The following is a 19,229-nucleotide window of genomic DNA, read 5'->3' on the forward strand; positions in this document are numbered from 1 at the left end:
CTAGGCAGATCATTTTATGACTGGAAATCAAGCCCAAAACCTTGGCATTGCTAGCGCCATGCTTTACCATCTGAGCTATAAGAACTCAATGAACTGCCGGGCCTTCATATGAACCCTCAGATTAAATTATGCTCTACCGTCCTGAGAGTTGTACTAAAACCCGGGTAAGAAACTTTGCAATGCTCTCCTATAAGTCAATAAAATCAAACAGACCTGCTAAAAGCAGCCCCCTAAAAACCCTGCACACAGGGAAATGTCAAGCATGAAACAGGGCTCTGTGGGTCAGAGTTCTGAAGGGGCTGAAGACGAGGGGGAAAGTTCTGCAAACCAGGTCAGTGATGTAAGAGAGAGGCTCCAAGAACTCAAACGGCATAGCAGACACCGGAGACACAGAGACGGTGAGGGACAGATGTGGGGGGCAGATATATGAGAGACCCTGTCTCTCCGCTCCCAGCAGGGCGCCAGGGCTCCTGAACCGCCCTCCTAATCCAAAAGAAACAAGAGCAATCCAGCATTGAGGAGCAACTCAGTAAAATCAGCGATGCAATTACCTTCAGTAAAATTTTCAGAACAAGCGATTGTTCCTCAACAAGTTATATATAAATTAGGTAAACATAATTATAATATAACTGTACAATGGCCTTTTTTTCCAAATTGACTGGCAAATACATAAAGAAAAGCATTAGGGTCAACTCATTCAGAGGCCAAAAGCTAAAAACTGTCAGAAAACCCTTTGAAACATGGTTGTTCTGACATGGAATGACCCAATGTGCAAATGCCGTATAAAATGTTATTTTAATTTACATTTCTTTTTTTCTTTTTTCTTTTAAATAAAGGTTGTTCTGACATGGCATGACCCATTGAGCATATATGCCATATACTGCTCTGAGACAAGGCTGAAGATCCAAACACAGTATTTATAGGGGTAATCCACAATAGAAGTCCAGAAACAGGCAAAGGTCAAAACACAGGTTAACAATCCAAACATATACCAAGGCAGGAACACAGGCAGATAGGGTGAATCCAGGAAACGGGCAACAGGGTCAAACCCATAGAACAGATAAACAATGAAGCGCTCAGAAATACAGTGTAGACACATACAAGACTGAGCAATGAGTGACAGAACTGACCAGGCTTTTATAGGGTGAGCTAACAAGGTAAATGAGACACAGGTGGAATCATGGATGTGACGAGGGCAATGAACTATGGGAAGTGAAGTCTTTGACAGAGCGATCAAAGATCAGGGTGAATCAGACTCTCTCTCTCTCTCTCTCTCTCTCTCTCTCTCTCTCTCTCTCTCTCAGAGAGATGCTGTGTCCCTATTCGCCTACTTATACGTCCTAAAAGTGTGTACTCTTTTTGTGAAGAAAAGGTATATACTTTTGAGTGTGTATCAGAAAAGTCTTCGCCATCTTTAACGGACTCTGTCGCTTAGTTACGTGCATCCCGTCACCGTTTATCTGCCCTGTCAATCATCGTCAGATTCATCACAGTTCAAATCCTCCACATTCAGTTTAATCTTCTACCGTATCAGAGAGAAATGAAGACGCTCATTGATCTGCCATGGGTGGGTCTTTGTGGGTCAGAGACTCTCCTCATGTGTTTGCAGTTTTAATATAATGATGCATTTAAAAGTTAATGGCCAAACGTGTCATTAAAAAAGTTCACAAGGCTGCTGCAGGGGAAATATAATGTGGACAACACTGAATAAATATATTTTTGTCAGGTTAAATATTGATAGTTGGTCACTCAAACCCCTTTATCTAAACTTTTCTACTTAACCGTCGAACTCGCACATCCGTCATGTTTGTAGTTTTTTAACACTTTTTATCCGCGTTTGTAGTTCTAATCGAATCGTCGTCCAACTCGCAATGGGTTGTGGGCAATATCAGCCGTTAGAGTGCCCATCGATCCATACTGTGAATTCGGACCGGAAATAGTAAACCATCCGGGAATCTTTGGAATACTCTTTTCAACATACTACGATTTGGGACATACTAATTCTATTTTTGAATACTATTTAGGATGGATACAGGAGCTTGTAGCAGTAGTAGTTTGGGCAACTACAGGTTCTTCACCAACACTGGAGTCATCATAAATCTGCACAAATCTGTCAGAAGTGTGACTGGCTTGTCCGGATCACCATCAAGGGAAATGACACCTCAGCCTCCAGTCACCTGTCTGCGATATCCTCTCTCCACATCTACAGCCATGCCAACAACAACTCCATGGAGAAAGATGAGATCCCAGAGCCTCAGAATACCAGCAAACGCCACTCCGTCCGGCATGCCCCGCACAGTCACAGCGGGATGGAGAGACATGAAGGTTGACAGGAGGAGGACAGCAGACAGTCCACCAGAGACAGTGGAAAAGCACAACACAGCTTACTAGTTACAGCAGTGCAGAATTCAATAGCTTTAAATAAGGTCCCCACGGAATGTCAACGATCAAGTGTCACAACAACAGTAACGTCATTCAGGGAGATTGTCAGAAAGATTCAACCCTTTCAAACATGGCAGGTATATAGGCTTGAACATATGGAGACAAATGCTATTTTTGATAATGAATTGCCAACTTGTTAGGATGAGCTGGTTGTCAACACTAAATTTAGTAGTGCTTCTTGACATCTATCTATCTATCTATCTATCTATCTATCTATCTATCTATCTATCTATCTATCTATCTATCTATCTATCTATCTATCTATCTATCTATCCATCCATCCGTCCGTCCGTCCGTCCGTCCGTCCGTCCGTCCGGCCGATCTGACCTTCTATTCGTTCATTCATTCATCCGTTCATCCGTTCATCCATCCATGGCTATCTGTCCTTCTATCCATCCATCCATCCGTTCATCCATCCATGGCTATCTGTCCTTCTATCCATCCATCCATCCATCCGTTCATCCATCCATGGCTATCTGTCCTTCTATCCATCCATCCATCCATGGCTATCTGTCCTTCTATCCATCCATCCATCCATCCATCCATCCATGGCTATCTGTCCTTCTATCCATCCATCCATCCGTTCATCCATCCATGGCTATCTGTCCTTCTATCCATCCATCCATCCATCCGTTCATCCATCCATGGCTATCTGTCCTTCTATCCATCCATCCATCCATCCATCCATCCATCCATCCATCCATCCATCCATCCATCCATCCATCCATCCATGTCTTGTCTGGAAACTGGAAATTTCCATTAACAGCATGATTTTCAGTATTTGAGACTTTCAATATGCTTATAAAGAGGTAAAACCAATTGCATATTATTTCAATGTTAGCTAAAGTGAATTGTGATGTTGCAAAGCATCTCTATCTGTCATTTTTCTTTGAGGAAATGGTTAAATTACACAGTAATGGGATTGAACCCTCCAGAGGCTGTAAATCAGAATCGAATCAACTGCTTCTGTTGCTGAAATGAGAGACACCTCATTTGAAAGCGATTACAGTGAATCACATTAGTGAATATGAAGATAACTTTTCTAAAAACACATTGATTACTTTTATACTGTGAACTTGCCTCCACTATCCACTCAAACAATACGTGAGTAAAGTTAATGGAGCCTTTTTACAGACTGTGATTTTCACAATTATTAGCATTGTACATCTAGCACAATTTTTTAAATATATTTTCATGTAGATTTATAACACTTATATACTTTGTGTTACTGTGTATTTATTTAGTATTAACATGCTGTGTGGGTATTTCTTATACAATGGCTAAGGGACTGATGGCAAATTTGCCATCTTTCTCTCTTTTTATTCAATTGTGGTTAAAAAAACAATTATACTTGTTCAATCAACAGAAAATCTAGTGTAGTTGTTTCAACATATGTTTTTGAGTTTAAAAAAATTATACTTGTTCACTTATTTTTCAGTCTAGTTTAGGACAAGACAACTTGAAATGCCTTGTTGTCTGGAAAATCTAGTTATCTCTACTGTAAAAAATGTGTTGAAATAACTAAATCACAAAAAATATTTTTTTTTTACAGTGGCTAAAGATCATGCACACGTTTCAAAAATGGCAGCTCGAAGAAACATTAGGTCATCTTTAATAGTGAAATCATATTGGCTGTTGTATGCCTCGTGACCAATTGCGTCATTATGTCAGCTTTGATTGTAAAATGGGATTGGCTCTCTTGTGTCTGGTGACCGATCGCGTCATGCTAAAGAGTCTGTGTGTATCATTTAAATGAAATATGACTGAGTGGAGTGTGTGCGTTCACGGAGCGGCAGGATCATCATTTCAGTGAATAAAACATTAAAGCAACTCTGTTCTTTTGATTAAGTTATCGTATGACTTCAGAAGACTTGGAATGCAACATGAGTTAATACTTGTATACTGTTTTTGGTCAATTTTTGCAAATAAATAACATTACCTGTGACCATACTTTTATTTGCCTGTTACGTGTTTTATATTGTTGAGAAGTGGGTAGGTTTAGGGTAGGAGTGGGGTTAGTTGCTCCAAAATATAAAAGTAGCCTATACATATTCATAAAATCATGTCTACTTTTACAAATGCAAAGAATTAAATGTGTCTTGACGCTAAAGGGGTAGCCTGTGCGTTAAAAAGTGGCGCTGAGGGGTCCTGACCTAGCGTCAATATGTGGCACATAGGAATGCGACGTTCACCACTATAGAAGCTTACACAACTTCGACTTGACGTTACTGGCAATTCCAGTTTACACAACAGGAAACATTTGTAAGTTTTTACAATTTGATGTCACATTACATTAATACAGATGTCATTTTGTTGCTGTTCACTTGATGTTTCACCAGTCCGACAGTGAGCACAGAGTCTGTTTTTCCATAGCTGTAATTACTGAGCCTCTTTCTCACCATTTCAACTTTCTGTTTCTCTTCTATTTTGTCATGTGTGCAGTGAGATGTATCAGATTGAAAAGATTGAAGTCACTGCTTATCAGCTGTCAGTGTAGAGGGAAAGTGAGAAAGAATGAAAGAAAGAGTGAGAGAGAGAGAGAGAGAGAGAGAGAGAGAGAGAGAGAGAGAGAGAGAGAGAGAGAGAGAGAGAGAGAGAGAGTGCTGTAATGCAGAGAAAGGGAATGTTGAAAAAGGAAATGTTAAACCGATTAAAATAATTGAAAAGCAAGCAAAACATTCCCCCAGAGGGGTAGATATGATTACTGATCAGTCTGCCTTGACCAAAGCAGATTTCAGAAGACTGTTGTAACACACTGTGTGTCACTTTAACAGAGCCAATGACGCTTGGCCAATCACTTTCACAGATGGATTATCAGAGGGATTTATGGTTTCGATGGATGAATAGATAGAGATATATAGATGGATGATAGATATATACTACTGTTTGAAACTTTGGTGTCAGTAAGATTTTACATTTTTATAAAAATAAAGTAATGCTTTTATTTTGCAACACATTAAATTGACCAAAACAAAGGTGACAGTATATTGTTACAAAAGATTTCTATTTTAAATTTTGAGAATACTGAAAAAAGTTTCCACATTAATATTAGTTAAACTGTTTTCAACACTCAAAATAATAAGAAATGTTTAATGGATGGATGGATGGATGGATGGATGGATGGATGGATGGATGGATGGATGGATGGATGGATGGATGGATGGATGGATGGATGGATGGATGGATAGATGGATGGTTGGATAGTCAAAGATAGATACACTCTAAAAAATAATTCAGTGGCTTAGTAAATATCACAGTAATAATTAACTTTATTAACTTAATAAAATCTCTCAATATCATTTACTTGATGGTTTTAGTTAAACATACCAAAATAATTGACTAAAAATCCAACAGTTAATTTCGTCTAAAATTTAAAGTTATATTTAAGTTTTTTTCACTAAAATAATTTAGTATTCAAATAACCAATTATTTATTTTAAATATACTTAATACATTTGTGAAATTTATTTCAAAATATTTGAGAATGGAGAATTAAACCGATATGTTTTAAGAACCACAAATATTACTTAATTAAAATCAAGATTATTAATATTTAACACACACTGAAGAAATTGAGTAAGTTTACTCGATTAAAACAATGCGCCCCTCCCCCACCCTCTGACGTGACGACAGCTCGACGGTTGAGTGAGTGCGGATATTTGAATTCTCCTCAGTCACCAGAGCAGTTTCTTCTTCTCAGCGTCGCAGAATTGGGGCATTTCCTCAGTGAAATTCAGGTTTGTATGTTTTGTTTTATCTATATAATCATTACTGTGCTAAAAGGCATTTTATTTAATTCAAACCAGCATACGGGGACAGTGTGAGTCACCTTAAGTTAACGTGTGGCGTTGGTCTTTGAAACGCCTGCTGTGTTGCTCAAAACACAACTTTATTCGTAAAGATAATGAATATAATGAATTTGGATGATAAAATCTTATTAAAACTGGGCACTGTTTGTTTATTGTCAGGTTATGGAGTCTGGCGCCTCGCAGCATCTTTCAGCTACGAATGAAATGCAGGACAGCGGTCTCAAGTTCAAAGTCCACCCGCAGACCGCTAACGTTAGTCTATCTCAGGTTTGAGAAACAGCGCTGATAAGGTGGAAATGAGATAACAGACCGGTTGATTACACTTGAATTACTTTTAAATGTTTAATTTTTACTTCTAAAATGTTTGTTACATGAGTTTAAATGTTGTAAAATAACTGTTATTCTTTAACTTACATGTCAAAACAGTAATATATGCTGTAACGTTATTGCTGTAACATTACTCGTGGACAATAAAGGCCATGTCATGTATAACGTTAAGTGTGTTTGTGTGGACTGTGGAGTATTTTACAAAGGTCTAGAGGGAATTAAAGTTATACTATACAAGTTAGTAATACTCATAAATAAAAACAGTTCATATTAGTCATAAATATTGGTTTTTAAATGCTTTTTACCCAATTTTTTCTACTCAATTGAATTTGTTAATGTAACAAATGCAGTTACTCAGATCTACTTAATTTTTTTACTTACATTTACTCAGTTCTTATGGTGTCTATAATTGGTTTCACTGCTTTAAAATTTACTCATTTTTTTTAGTGTAAAAATGTTTCACCAAAAAAATTGAGTAAATCATAGTATTAGTTTTTAGAGTGTAGATAGATAAAAAAAACTTGCAGTTAGCACAGAAGACAACACATGCACTGCATTCAGAGTGTGTCAAAGTACTGTTTTTGAAGCCATCACAGCGAATGAACATAGGACACTTTGCTATCACTTCTGTTGCGTCTAGCGTGTAATTCACCCGCACAGCATTTTGATACAGATACGCAAAAGTGCTGTGTCCGAGGCAGAGTGATTGATGGACCCGGCAAGGTGTCACCAACATAATATCTGCTCTTATTTATAGCACTGTGTGATCTGACATTCATTCTAAATACTTGCTGAAAGAATGAAGTGGCACCCCGGACGAAGAAGGAGGACGGCGGACATGACAAACACGAGTCTGCAGGGGTGTCATGCATCTATTTTTTGAGGAGACACAACTATGTCACTGCGTACGTGTGATACTTGAGTACAATGGTTTATAACCTTGGGGACGCAGGACATTTTAATGTACTGTATCTGCTTTAAGGCCCTGTTTACAACCTGGTATTAAGATGCGTTTTGGTCGATCGGATCACAAGTGGACGACGCTAAATACCGGTGCAAATAGGGTTGCTTTCGTAGTGTAAACTCTAATGTGAACGAATGCGTTTAAACTAGGGATGTCAATTTTCACAAATTCCCATGATCGATTGTCGTTTAAATTAACGATCAATTAATCAATTAATCGTTAACCATAATACTGAAATATGCTTCTACAGCAGTGGCTTATAGCCGACAGCATGACAGTAGGCCTATGTGCAATGCTGCTCAAAACGCCATGTTCTTCACCAAATGAATAAGAAGGATTTTTTTTATCTAAACATAGGGCTATGGGATTGTAAAATTAGTCGATGTTATTTATAATTTAATTTAATTACTTAATTAATAACTAAATATAACATGTAGGCTAATACAACACGAATGCCGCCTCAGATCTGTTATTCAGAATTTGTGGACGCACTTGCAAGAACGTGCTTAAACGTCACCTAAACAAAAATTAATTCAAAACGATTTATTAAAATATTGTTTTCATTAATGTTATGTAATGTGACAGTCCCAATCATAGTTATTATTAGTCGTGCGTTGCTGTTTGAACTGCGCGAACTGAAACTGATGCGCTGAATCAACACTGGTAGCCTAAGTTACACTGCTCTTTGCTAGCACGTTATTTAACTCAACAAAAAGCTTCCTATATGAGATTAATCAGATTTATATAAAGTTAACAAAATATTACAAATTATATATCTTCCATGATGCGACTGCACAAGTGAACTTGAATTGAGTTGCTGATATTCATATTCAGAATGGGAGACGCGCTCTTCCTGGAACAACGCTCTGAACACGGCACCTAAACCCAATGACTTTACAACCATTTATTAAAATAGTGTTCTCATTTCTGTTATATAATATGACTGTCCCAATCATCGTTATTATGCATTGCTCTGTATGCGCTAAAGCCGAAGCACTGAATGAAAACCGGTAGCCATCACTGACTGAAGCCATTTGTTAGTGCGTTTTATTTCGCTAAAAGAAACGCATCCTATATGATTGATCAGATATATAACGTTACAAAATAAATGTAATATTACAAATTACTTCAGCACAATCTGATGCAAATGCACAAGTGCACTTGAACTAAGTTACATGCGCGAGTCAGAATGCGTGACTCATGTTGTGCATGCGCTCTTCCTGGATCAACGCAATAAAACACACGGCAAATAAACCCAAATAATTAACAATCACAATGTTTTATTATAATAGTGTTCTCCTTAATGTTGTGTAATATGACAGTCCCAATCATAGTCATTATTAGTGCTGTTGGAGCTGCACGCTGAAGCTGATCACCGCCACACTTTTACTACCGCTCACCTCTAACGTTAATTATTAACCAAATGCATCCTTATGAGATAAATCAGCTAAAGATAGGCCTGCACAAAATAAACACAATATTACAACTTAAATTTGCACAAAACAAAAGGCTGCGAATGCACATGCAAATTGCAGTCATGATGAAGGTGTGACTCCAGCAGTAAAATGGTCCCAAATAGAACTCGGGCACGCTCGCATCATTTTTCCTCCCGTTTCGTGGTTGAGCCGCACGCACGCGCGTGACCCTGCTTAATCGATGATCGATAAGTCTTATCGATCAAATGTCTTATCGACAATTAATCGATCATCGATTAATCGTTGACATCCCTAGTTTAAACAGCCGCAAAAGGCCACCTACTCTCCACCTACTGACCTAATGAGGAAACATTATGGGACGCGCGCTTGCCAGACAGGATTTAACCTTTGGCAGCTGAAGACGCAAATTTGGTATGAAGATGAAAAACATACCAAGCACAATGTTCTCTCACCATTCCTGATTTCTAACACACACTCACAGCGTTCAGAGTGTCCTTGCGGCTGTCAGAGCAGAAATAAAAGCGGATGCTCTCTGTGTTTTTCAGTCGTCTCCAGTCGCGTTCATATGTAAATTGCGTGAGCTTATTTTGTCCATTAGATTTAAAGATCTTTAAAAAAATGTACCCGTCCATAGACCGAAGAAATCAGGACAGAAGTGGCTGAAAGTGGACTGAAAGATTTTCTTATATTATACACTAGCGTTCAAATGTTTGAGTTTGTCTTTTTTACAAAGAAATGAAAGAAATTAATTAACAGCAAAGACGCGTGTATTGAGCAAAGGTGACAGTAAAGACATTTATAATATTACTAAATATTCTATTTTTAAAAAAATGCTGTTCTTCTGAACTTCCTATTCATCAAAGAGTGCTGAAAGAAATTACACAACTGTTTTTAACATTGATGTTCTATTGTTTGATAGGTACAACGATAACCTTTTAATGGAGGACGACGCGACAGCCAGCCATAACTTCTGATAACTTTTATTATTCTCCCGTGTACCGTAACACACACAGTATATGTAACTCACATGTCCTATGTATTCTAAAACTACCGTATATACCCTAATACTACAATTGATAATGTTAAGAAATGTTTCTTGAGCAGCAAATCATCACATTAGAATGATTTCTGAAGAAGCATTGTGACACTGAAGACTGGAGTAGTGATAAGAAGAATAAATTACATTTTAACATATATTTAAATAATATTTTACAATATTAATATAATGTTTGTTTTGTATTAGGGCCGTGACTCGATTAAAAAAATAATCTAATTAATTAGAGGCTTTGTAATTAATTAATCGAAATTAATCACATTTTAATTGCATATAAATATTTGACCTGAGAACAATGAGAAGTAATTTTTCACATGTATTTTTAGTATACCATTGAATAATGACTCAATACATAAGCTTAATCAACAAAATATTGTTTATTGATTTCAGTCCAGCAGACCAGCGCAATGTTTGCCATTAAGTTTAGCAAAAGCATATTTGTGATATTTGAGGCTCGATGTGCTGCAGTGGTACGCAAACTCCTTGTTGTATAGCTTGCACACAACCATGCTCTTGTCGACGCTTCCATCCTTTCGTTTTTTAAAAACAAAATTTCCCATCCACGGGGCCAAGCAAAGCGCTCTCATCAGCTTCTTTGTTCATGTTCACTATGGTTTGTTGTCGTGACTTGTGAGCGCTAGTTGGTGTTCCAGTATAATCGGTCCGTCGAGACTCATTCACTGAAAAACGTTCCGCAGTGCAAAAATAAGTGTGGTTAAAATTATGTTATTTATTTTTTTGCGTAATTAATAGGGGTGACCCCGAATTGTCGAAGATTCGATGCATTGATATGCGGAGCCTGATTCGATCACAGATCTCACGGTCGAATCTTCGCGGGTGTTATGAAACGAGGATCATACCATTTTGTCAATATGGGGGGGCTCAATATTTTAAAGACGTGTCGCTGAGCTGAGCATCGGTGTGCGACCCCTTTAAGGGCGCTGAGCTTCGCACCGCGCCTTTAAAATTAGAACACGTTCAATGAGTGTACACACACCGGCGGCAGCATTCAGCGCCTGTCCGCAGCCACTCGGGAAGTTGTTTTAAATCCTGCCGCACCACAGAGCGCTTTCGTGCAGCTCATCTGTCAGTCAATTCAAAATTGAGCTCGCGTGTATATAATGTGCGATTGTGCCTAAAGCGGGTGAAGACGTATGCAAAGCTCAGCCCCGCGCCTCAGGATCTCACTCACACCGCCACCTGACGCGCGGGGCTGAGCTTCGCATACGTCTTCACCCGCTTTAGGCACAATCGGCTTCAGAACGTGCATGTAAACGGACTCAAAGTGTTCTTTTCCTCTCTAGGCAGGTAATTTTTTTAGGTTTATTTATCAAAATGTTCGTTTATATATTTGTGTGATGTTCTATATTTCGATCGCGGCTTTAACATGTTATGAGAAAACGGTTTATTAATGTTTATCCACCACATTACCTTTTAGGCTATTCAACGCTAAATAAGAAAGCCATTGTCAATTCGTCTGTCAGTTGGCAGGCAGTTTTAGTCGCTTTATTAAAAGTTGTTGCTGTGTGCAGTGTGTAAAGGAAAATAAAAATAGTTTTACCCTTCTGCTGACAGTGTCGTGCCCCTCCCAACCCATTCACACACACAGATGATTCGACTATCAGTCGACCATAGAGAGATTCGACAATTCTGATTCGATTGTCTAAATCCTTAGTCGAGGAAAGCCCTAGTAATTAATTAACGAGTTTAAGTCCCGTAATTAATTTGTCTAAATTAACGTGTTAAAGTCCTGGCCCTATTTTGTATTTTTAATCAAATAAATGCAGCCTTGGTAAGCATAAGAGACTTACCGATCCCCAAATTCATCAAATCGTGTAAAAGAAAAAAAGGAAAAAAAAGTTCCTTAAAGCTGCACTGTCATTTAAAATCAGTTTGAATGGTCATGACACTTTTGCATATATGAATCAAAAACATCTTCACAACAGCCCATAATGTTTTGGTTCTAGGCATTGGGATGGTCGCAATAACAATGGCAGTGTCATGATATAACACCTGTAATGAGGTGTAGTGTCGCTGTCGAGAAGAGATGTACAGCCATTTGCACATATGGCGAAACATCATTACCAGGTGTTCGTACCAACAAAATATCTCTGCAATATCAAACACAATTCACAACGGGTGTCAAATTCACAGCGGGAGGCTGCTCTGAATGGCGTGTCATAAAACCCACGTCTTTTTCTGAATGTGTCTATAACCCATGCCACAAGTCATTTAAAATCCACACAAACATTTCGATACGTGCATTATGAGAACAAATAAAAGACGAGGAGCCTTTTTTCCCAGGGAAAGTGAATGTGGCAGCATTTCTCTGTGTTTGTAATGGCTTTAATGACTGCTCGCTCCATAATTGGATCTGTGCTAATAAAATCGCATTTGTCTGTTTAATATACATGAATAAATGTGTGCTGCTTTGTATTCAAAGTTAATGTTCTCCTGCAATCCAAATTACCCTAAATGTTTTTTCCTCAATATTATGGTAATGATTGTACTGTTGTTTATCATAGTACAATCAAACAGGTTGCATCTATTGTTAATTCATAACTTGAAACTGAGTGACACTGCACGTACATATTTCCCCACTAATGACTGTCATGGTTCCTCTGTTAATCGCAGTTAGATAACCATCCAATGCCTTTTTCAACTGATTTGCAACAAATTCATTTTTAGTGAAATGCAAATGTGATCATTTATGTACCTAATCCTTAGATTATATCTTAGTAGTCAAATATAGAGAGGTCTTGCTTGGATTTTTTTGAAGTAATCTCACGTCTCCTAGATTTTACACTAAATCTACACTACCTCAAACTGTGCTCAGATTTTAAAAAAGTCAGCAAACAAATGTCAGAGATCTCAATATGAACTATCTAGTAACTGCCTAGCAACACCCTAGTAACCATTACTAACCCCATAACCCCCTAACAACAATATAAAAAAACCTTAGCAACCAACCACAACACACAACCATCTGAACCAAACTACCCAAACAATGGGTTGTTACGTCTGACCCAGGATCTGCGTAACACAAAAACTACTTAACCACTGGGTTATTACATCTGACCCAGGATCAGGGTAACACAAAAACTACCCAACCACTGGGTTGTTACGTCTGACCCAGGATCTGGGTAACACAAAACTACCCAACCACTGGGTTGTTTAGTTTGATCCAGGATCTGGGTAACACAAAACTACCCAACCACTGGGTTTTTACGTCTGACCCAGGATCAGGGTAACACAAAAACTACCAGTGGTGTGGCAAGCAGCGTGGCGAGGGACCGCGAGAGCGGCCGGTGACGAGTGGTAATGAGTACCAGCTGCGTGACACACCAGTCTCGTCTCGCGGCCAAGGGACGGGAGCATAAAAGGAGGAACGAAGGCAGCGGAAGACGAGTGAGGACCAGGCCTGGACTTTATGTTATGTTTTGTTTATGTGTTTGTGGGCAGTCGTCCGTGAGGGGCTGGCCATGTTTTATTTTGTGGGTATTTGCGGGCAGTCGTCCGTGAGGGGCTGCCCGCGGTTTTACTTTCGTTTTGTTTAATTATTTTGGAATAAAGTTGTGAAACGTTCGCCAGTTCCCGCCTCCTTCCTTCCCATCTACGAACTTTATTACACTACCCAACCACTGGGTTATTACGTCTGACCCAGGATCAGGGTAACACAAAAATTAACCAACCACTGGGTTGTTACGTCTACCCAAACACTGGGTTGTTACGTCTACCCAAACACTAGGTTGTTACGTCAGACCCAGGATCTACACAAAAACTACCCAACCACTGAGTTGTAACGTCTGACCTAGGATCAGGGTAACACAAAAACTACCCAAACACTGGGTTGTTACGTCTGACCCAGGATCTGAGTAATACAAAAACTACCCCAACACTGGGTTGTTACATCTGACCCAGAATCGACACAAAAACTACCCAAACACTGGGTTGTAATGTCTGACCCAGGATCTGGGTAACACAAAAACTACCCAAACACTGGGTTGTTACGTCTGACCCAGGATCTGGGTAACACAAAAACTACCCAAACACTGGGTTGTTACGTCTGACCCAGGATCTGAGTAATACAAAAACTACCCAACCACTGGGTTGTTACGTCTGACCCAGGATCTGGGTAACACAAAAACTACCCAACCACTGGGTTGTTACGTCTGACCCAGTATCTGAGTAACACAAAAACTACCCAACCCCTGGGTTGTTACGTCTGACCCAGGATCTACACAAAAACTACCCAACCACTGGGTTGTTACATCTGACCCAGGATATACACAAAAACTACCCAAACACTGGGTTGTTACGTCTGACCCATGAACTGGGTAACACAAAACTACCCAAACACTTATCAAATAACCCAAAAAATGACTCAAAATGACCCATGATTTGAGTAGAAAATAAAAACCAAGACTTTCAGAGTGCATGAACAGCACAAGAAGAAAGATGCATTTCTATTTATTGTCTTTTGTATTAGTCTGTAGCACCCAATTGTGCTCTCTTTCAATTCACGCTGAAGACTCAACACTCAGCTAAAGCATTTCTTTTCCCCTTGGCTTTGTAGATTTAGAGGTGGCTCGGCATAGCTACTGTGCTTTCTGCTGGAAAAGAAAATAGTTTTTTAGGGGACATTTAAAATGATTCATGTGAAAAACACTTCAAGGAAACCTGATTTCTTACTCGTAATACAAAAGAAGCTGTAATCCAAGGACAAAGACTAAGTGTTGTTGTTTTTTTTGTGTTGTTGTTGTTTTTTTTCCCCACTCCATAGAAGCCCATTATAAGGAAACAGCCTAACACTGCTTAATGTACCGAAGCAACAACCCAGAAACACAAAATCTTTTAAAACTTACAGGTTGTAAAGTCTGTCTACAGGCGAAATATACATAATAAACGCACAATCAAATAGACTTTTCTTCATAGCCTATTGGGTTTCTGTGGGAAACAAGTTTAATGTAAAACTTTGAGCTTTGAGTTTACAGGCCGGCGGTCTCATCTGTTTGTTTTTAGGCAATGTTTATGATAAATAAAATTGGTCTTGCATGCCAAAGTATTAGTAAATGTTAAGCTGTGTTTATATAATGAATTTGGACGGGTAAGGCAAAAGGTAAATCTTTGTGCTTTGTGTTTTGATTATGGCATTGTTCTTGCATGCGGATGGTGTTTATGTTCATTAAAATTTGAGAGAAATTCTGCGGTCATTGCTTTGGTACATTAATAAAAATGTTCATGTTTTATAAAGGGTTACTCAGAGGAAGAAAACGCTCTGCGACATTGTGGTCTTGTTTGTTGGACTGTGGTGTGGTTGTTTTGGCAGTAGGGTGGTGTTTCTGATGAGAAGTGTGAGAAAATTGGTTGTTTTTGTAGGCTACTTCATTAAGTCATGTAAAGTTATTTAATAGTGCAGTGCGGAAAAATGCAGATGTTAACAAAATGAACTGTTATGAAAATCTTGAATCCTGGTTCCAGTGCTTCTTATAAAATGGAACCGGTTCTGACTAAGAATCAGTTCTCAATTCCCATAGTCCCTGTGGTGATAAAGTACGATCTCTTAATAGCCAATTGCATCTGGGAAAATGGCCAAGCCTGGACACTGAAGTGCTGTAAAGAGTGATGTGAAAGGCCTAGATGGCGGCATCAGAGGAATTAAAACATATGCTTAAAGCACCTCGTTTGTTAAGTGTCACGCATTAGCAATCTTTAGGATTGTGGAAAGGTTGACCAATTTCAAAGTCAGGTTTAGACCTGAGCTTGAGTTAAAATTCTCATATCATTCCTGACATGTAACATCCAAAATCACAACGGGCTATTTATAGCTATTCACAAATGGGGTCAGCGCATGCTGAGGCACATGTCACCAACGTTTCTGCAGAATCAATAGCTACACACCTCCAAACTTCATGTGGGCTTCAGATTAGCTCAAGAACAGTCTGTAGAGAGCTTCATTTGTTTATTTGGTTTATTGGTCAGCTCCGAAACTTACAGAATATTCTTAGATCACAATGAACGTTTATATATCAAAGGCTGAATGAAAAGTTGATTTCTCAATTCACGACCCCTATAACAAGTGTAACGAACAACCCGTGTCATTGCTTCACCTATCAATGACCACGTTACCTTCGATTTCCAGTTTTACTTCTGTAGAAACCAAGGAAGCATATTGGTACATATAATTAATATATTATACATTTTATTAGACAGGTGAGTAACTGTTTGGGTATTTTAATCTACAGAAAACGAATCATTCTTGTATAGTTCAACATGGTTAGTCTTATTGTTTGAATAACATGTTTATACCATGCCTCAGATAATATTGGCCAACTTATGTATAAGTGCCCAACATAGCATAATGAGAAGGAGTTTTATTTTTAGTAACAGTAATAAAGCATTTAATACATTTTTTAATGAATCCCATGCCCTTTAGCAACATAAGTCACCTAGTTTTTCATAATATGATATTCTAATATCAATCTACCTACAAGCACATACCGAATGCACTGTTGTAAGTTCTTATGAAGATGGCTTGATTACTCTGTGCTGTTTACAGTAAGCTTCACTGCTTTTTTTAATAGTCTTTCTGTGTAAATGTGCACTAAGTTGACATCTTTAACTGTTGCGTCACATCTCTAAGCTTTTTCAATGTGTCCCAGCCTTCCATTCATCAGCGCTGCGGCTCTGCAATTGGATACTATTATTCGCGTCTTGTGTGTTTAAGAGCAAAAACATGTTCTGAGTGATCATCCCTTTAAGCCTGTCACTCAGATGTCAAAAAATGTAGTTAAACTGAACAGATAGTGAAACTAAAGCACTCTCCTCATGCGGGCAAATGAAGACCACGGCGTGGCGTTTAAGGATCATTTCCCATGACTGACATCACAGAATTTACTGTATTTTGGTGCTGGCGTGTAAACAGTCTCTTACCGGTAAAAAGCCAGAGTGCTGTTGCTTGTGTGAACAGCATATTAATGTATGTACCAGTAAAGTCATTCTGGTCATTTTATGGCAATTTACCAGGATTGCTGTGTGAAAGGGGTTACTGTCATATCCATTACCATGCCAAAAAAAGAGAGTTGAACTGAACACAAATAAACTCAACTTAAAATGAATAGAAAATCTTTTTCTTGTCACAGTGAATTAATTTTAACTGAAATTAATAGTTCATGTTTTCTTTTATTTGGTAGCAGTCATTATTGCAACATAAAACCAGACAGGGTGAACAGGACTTCGACAGAATAGATTTTAAACAGTCACGAGTGAGTGAGCCAAAAGCTTCAGCAGGAATGAACATGCCTGTCACTGTATTTACTGAATAAAAAAGCACCTTGTATGCAGATGAGCTGCAGGGAAACCCTTGATGACTAACCCACATTCGGTTAGATGACAGCGCAGGCTTTCTAAAAGAAGTCTCAGTCAGGGCGTCCTGCGCTCTCCATCTAGGCGGTGAGCCAAACCCCTCCATCTTGTTCCTCATAAAATCTCCATCACAATGCTGTTTCTGTCTGAGACGCAGAGTTATACTCCGTCATCTGTCAGCCCTATGACAAACTAACAATACATGATGATACTTCACAGAATAAACGCAGGTTCATTTATGACGTATTTTATTTCCTTTTTTTTATATTTACTGTTTATTTTATTCTGTCATTTATAAAGTGAAAGTGACATGTGAAGGCCAAGTATGATCCTCTGCACTTAACCCATCCAAGTTAGTGCACATTAGGAGTAGTGAGTAGTGAACACACATGCTTAGTGCCCTATCATACATCCAGCGCAATGTGACGGCAGGCGCGACGCAAGTGTTTTTTGCTAGTTTCTGCTTGACTCAGTTATCATTTTCATGTCCATCGTCACGTTGTTTAAATAGGAAATGCACTCGCGCTCATCTATTCACCCATGTGCTGGTGTGCTGGTCTGAAAATCAGGTGTGTGTTCAGACGCATTGCTGGCGTGTTGCTATTTTGCAGAACTGAAAACGACTGAAAACCTGCTCTAAAGTCAATAGAGCAGAATTTTTTTGTTTTTTTTAAAGGGTGACATACACTCTGCTTATTACACACACAGGGACGCGCAGCACCACACACATTTTTAAATATTAAAAATAAAATAATTGCTCTCTAGAGAAGCATTCAGTCTATCCGCTCGCAGATTCTGCCATGTAAATAGTGAACCTGCCATAGAGCAAGCCCAACTGTCTTTTAAAGGGAATGGGAGTTGAGACTCTGATTGGTTTATTGCATGTTATGCCCATAACTCTCCCATGACTCATTAAGAGACTAGGGACAACCCTTTTGGACCATGTATCTGGCACGTCCACCGTTCTTTCCGTCTTTAAACTAGCAAAAGTGGATTCAGACATGCCCTAAGTGAACCTGCAACATGCCCTTCAGACCATGTGCTCAGATTGTTAAAATAGGGCACACACACACACACACACACACACCCAGAGCAGTGTGCAGCCATTTTTGCAGTGGCGCCTCAGGGGTGATTAGGTTAGGTGCCTCAGTCATTTCCTGCCGGTATTGAAAATCGAATCCGTAACCCTCGGATTACCAGTCCGACTCTCTAACCATTAGCCAATGACTGCCCATGTAAACCCATGTTTTAAAATATGCTGTGTAAGTAACACACAGTACATGTATGCCACATTGCACATCATGTAAAAGCCTCAGAGCCTTTTTTAAACATTTATTTTTATAGTGTAGTATAGGAATAAAGCAGTGCAGAAAACAATTTTGAATAATTTGCACAATTTAGTAAACTAACATTTTATGGAAATGATGAATTATATGTGTGTGTGTGTTTATGGGTGGCAATCTTTAGGCACCTCACAATCCGATTCTGATTCTGGGAGTCACAATCCGATTCCAAAACTATTCTTGGTCTATTTTTTTTTACATATTAATTAATTCGTTTAACAACTTGGAAATCTTAAAACCTTATTTTTTATTATATTTTTTATTCACAGATCACAAATATAAGATGTGGTTTGTCCTTTCTGTTTAATCCCTTAGAACGTAACTGACTGTGTTTACATAAATTTTGTGTTATAAAAGCATTTTGAGAGACAAGTACATTTAACCACATTGAGTCATGACATTTGCAAAGAGCACGTGAGCCTTTGAAACTGAAAGCAGCCTTCTGTCAGTGTGTGTCCAATTTTTAATATATGAGCCCACTGCATCCCAA

The sequence above is a fragment of the Pseudorasbora parva genome, chromosome 5, assembly GCF_024679245.1.
Source record: "Pseudorasbora parva isolate DD20220531a chromosome 5, ASM2467924v1, whole genome shotgun sequence".
NCBI lineage: Eukaryota > Metazoa > Chordata > Actinopteri > Cypriniformes > Gobionidae > Pseudorasbora > Pseudorasbora parva.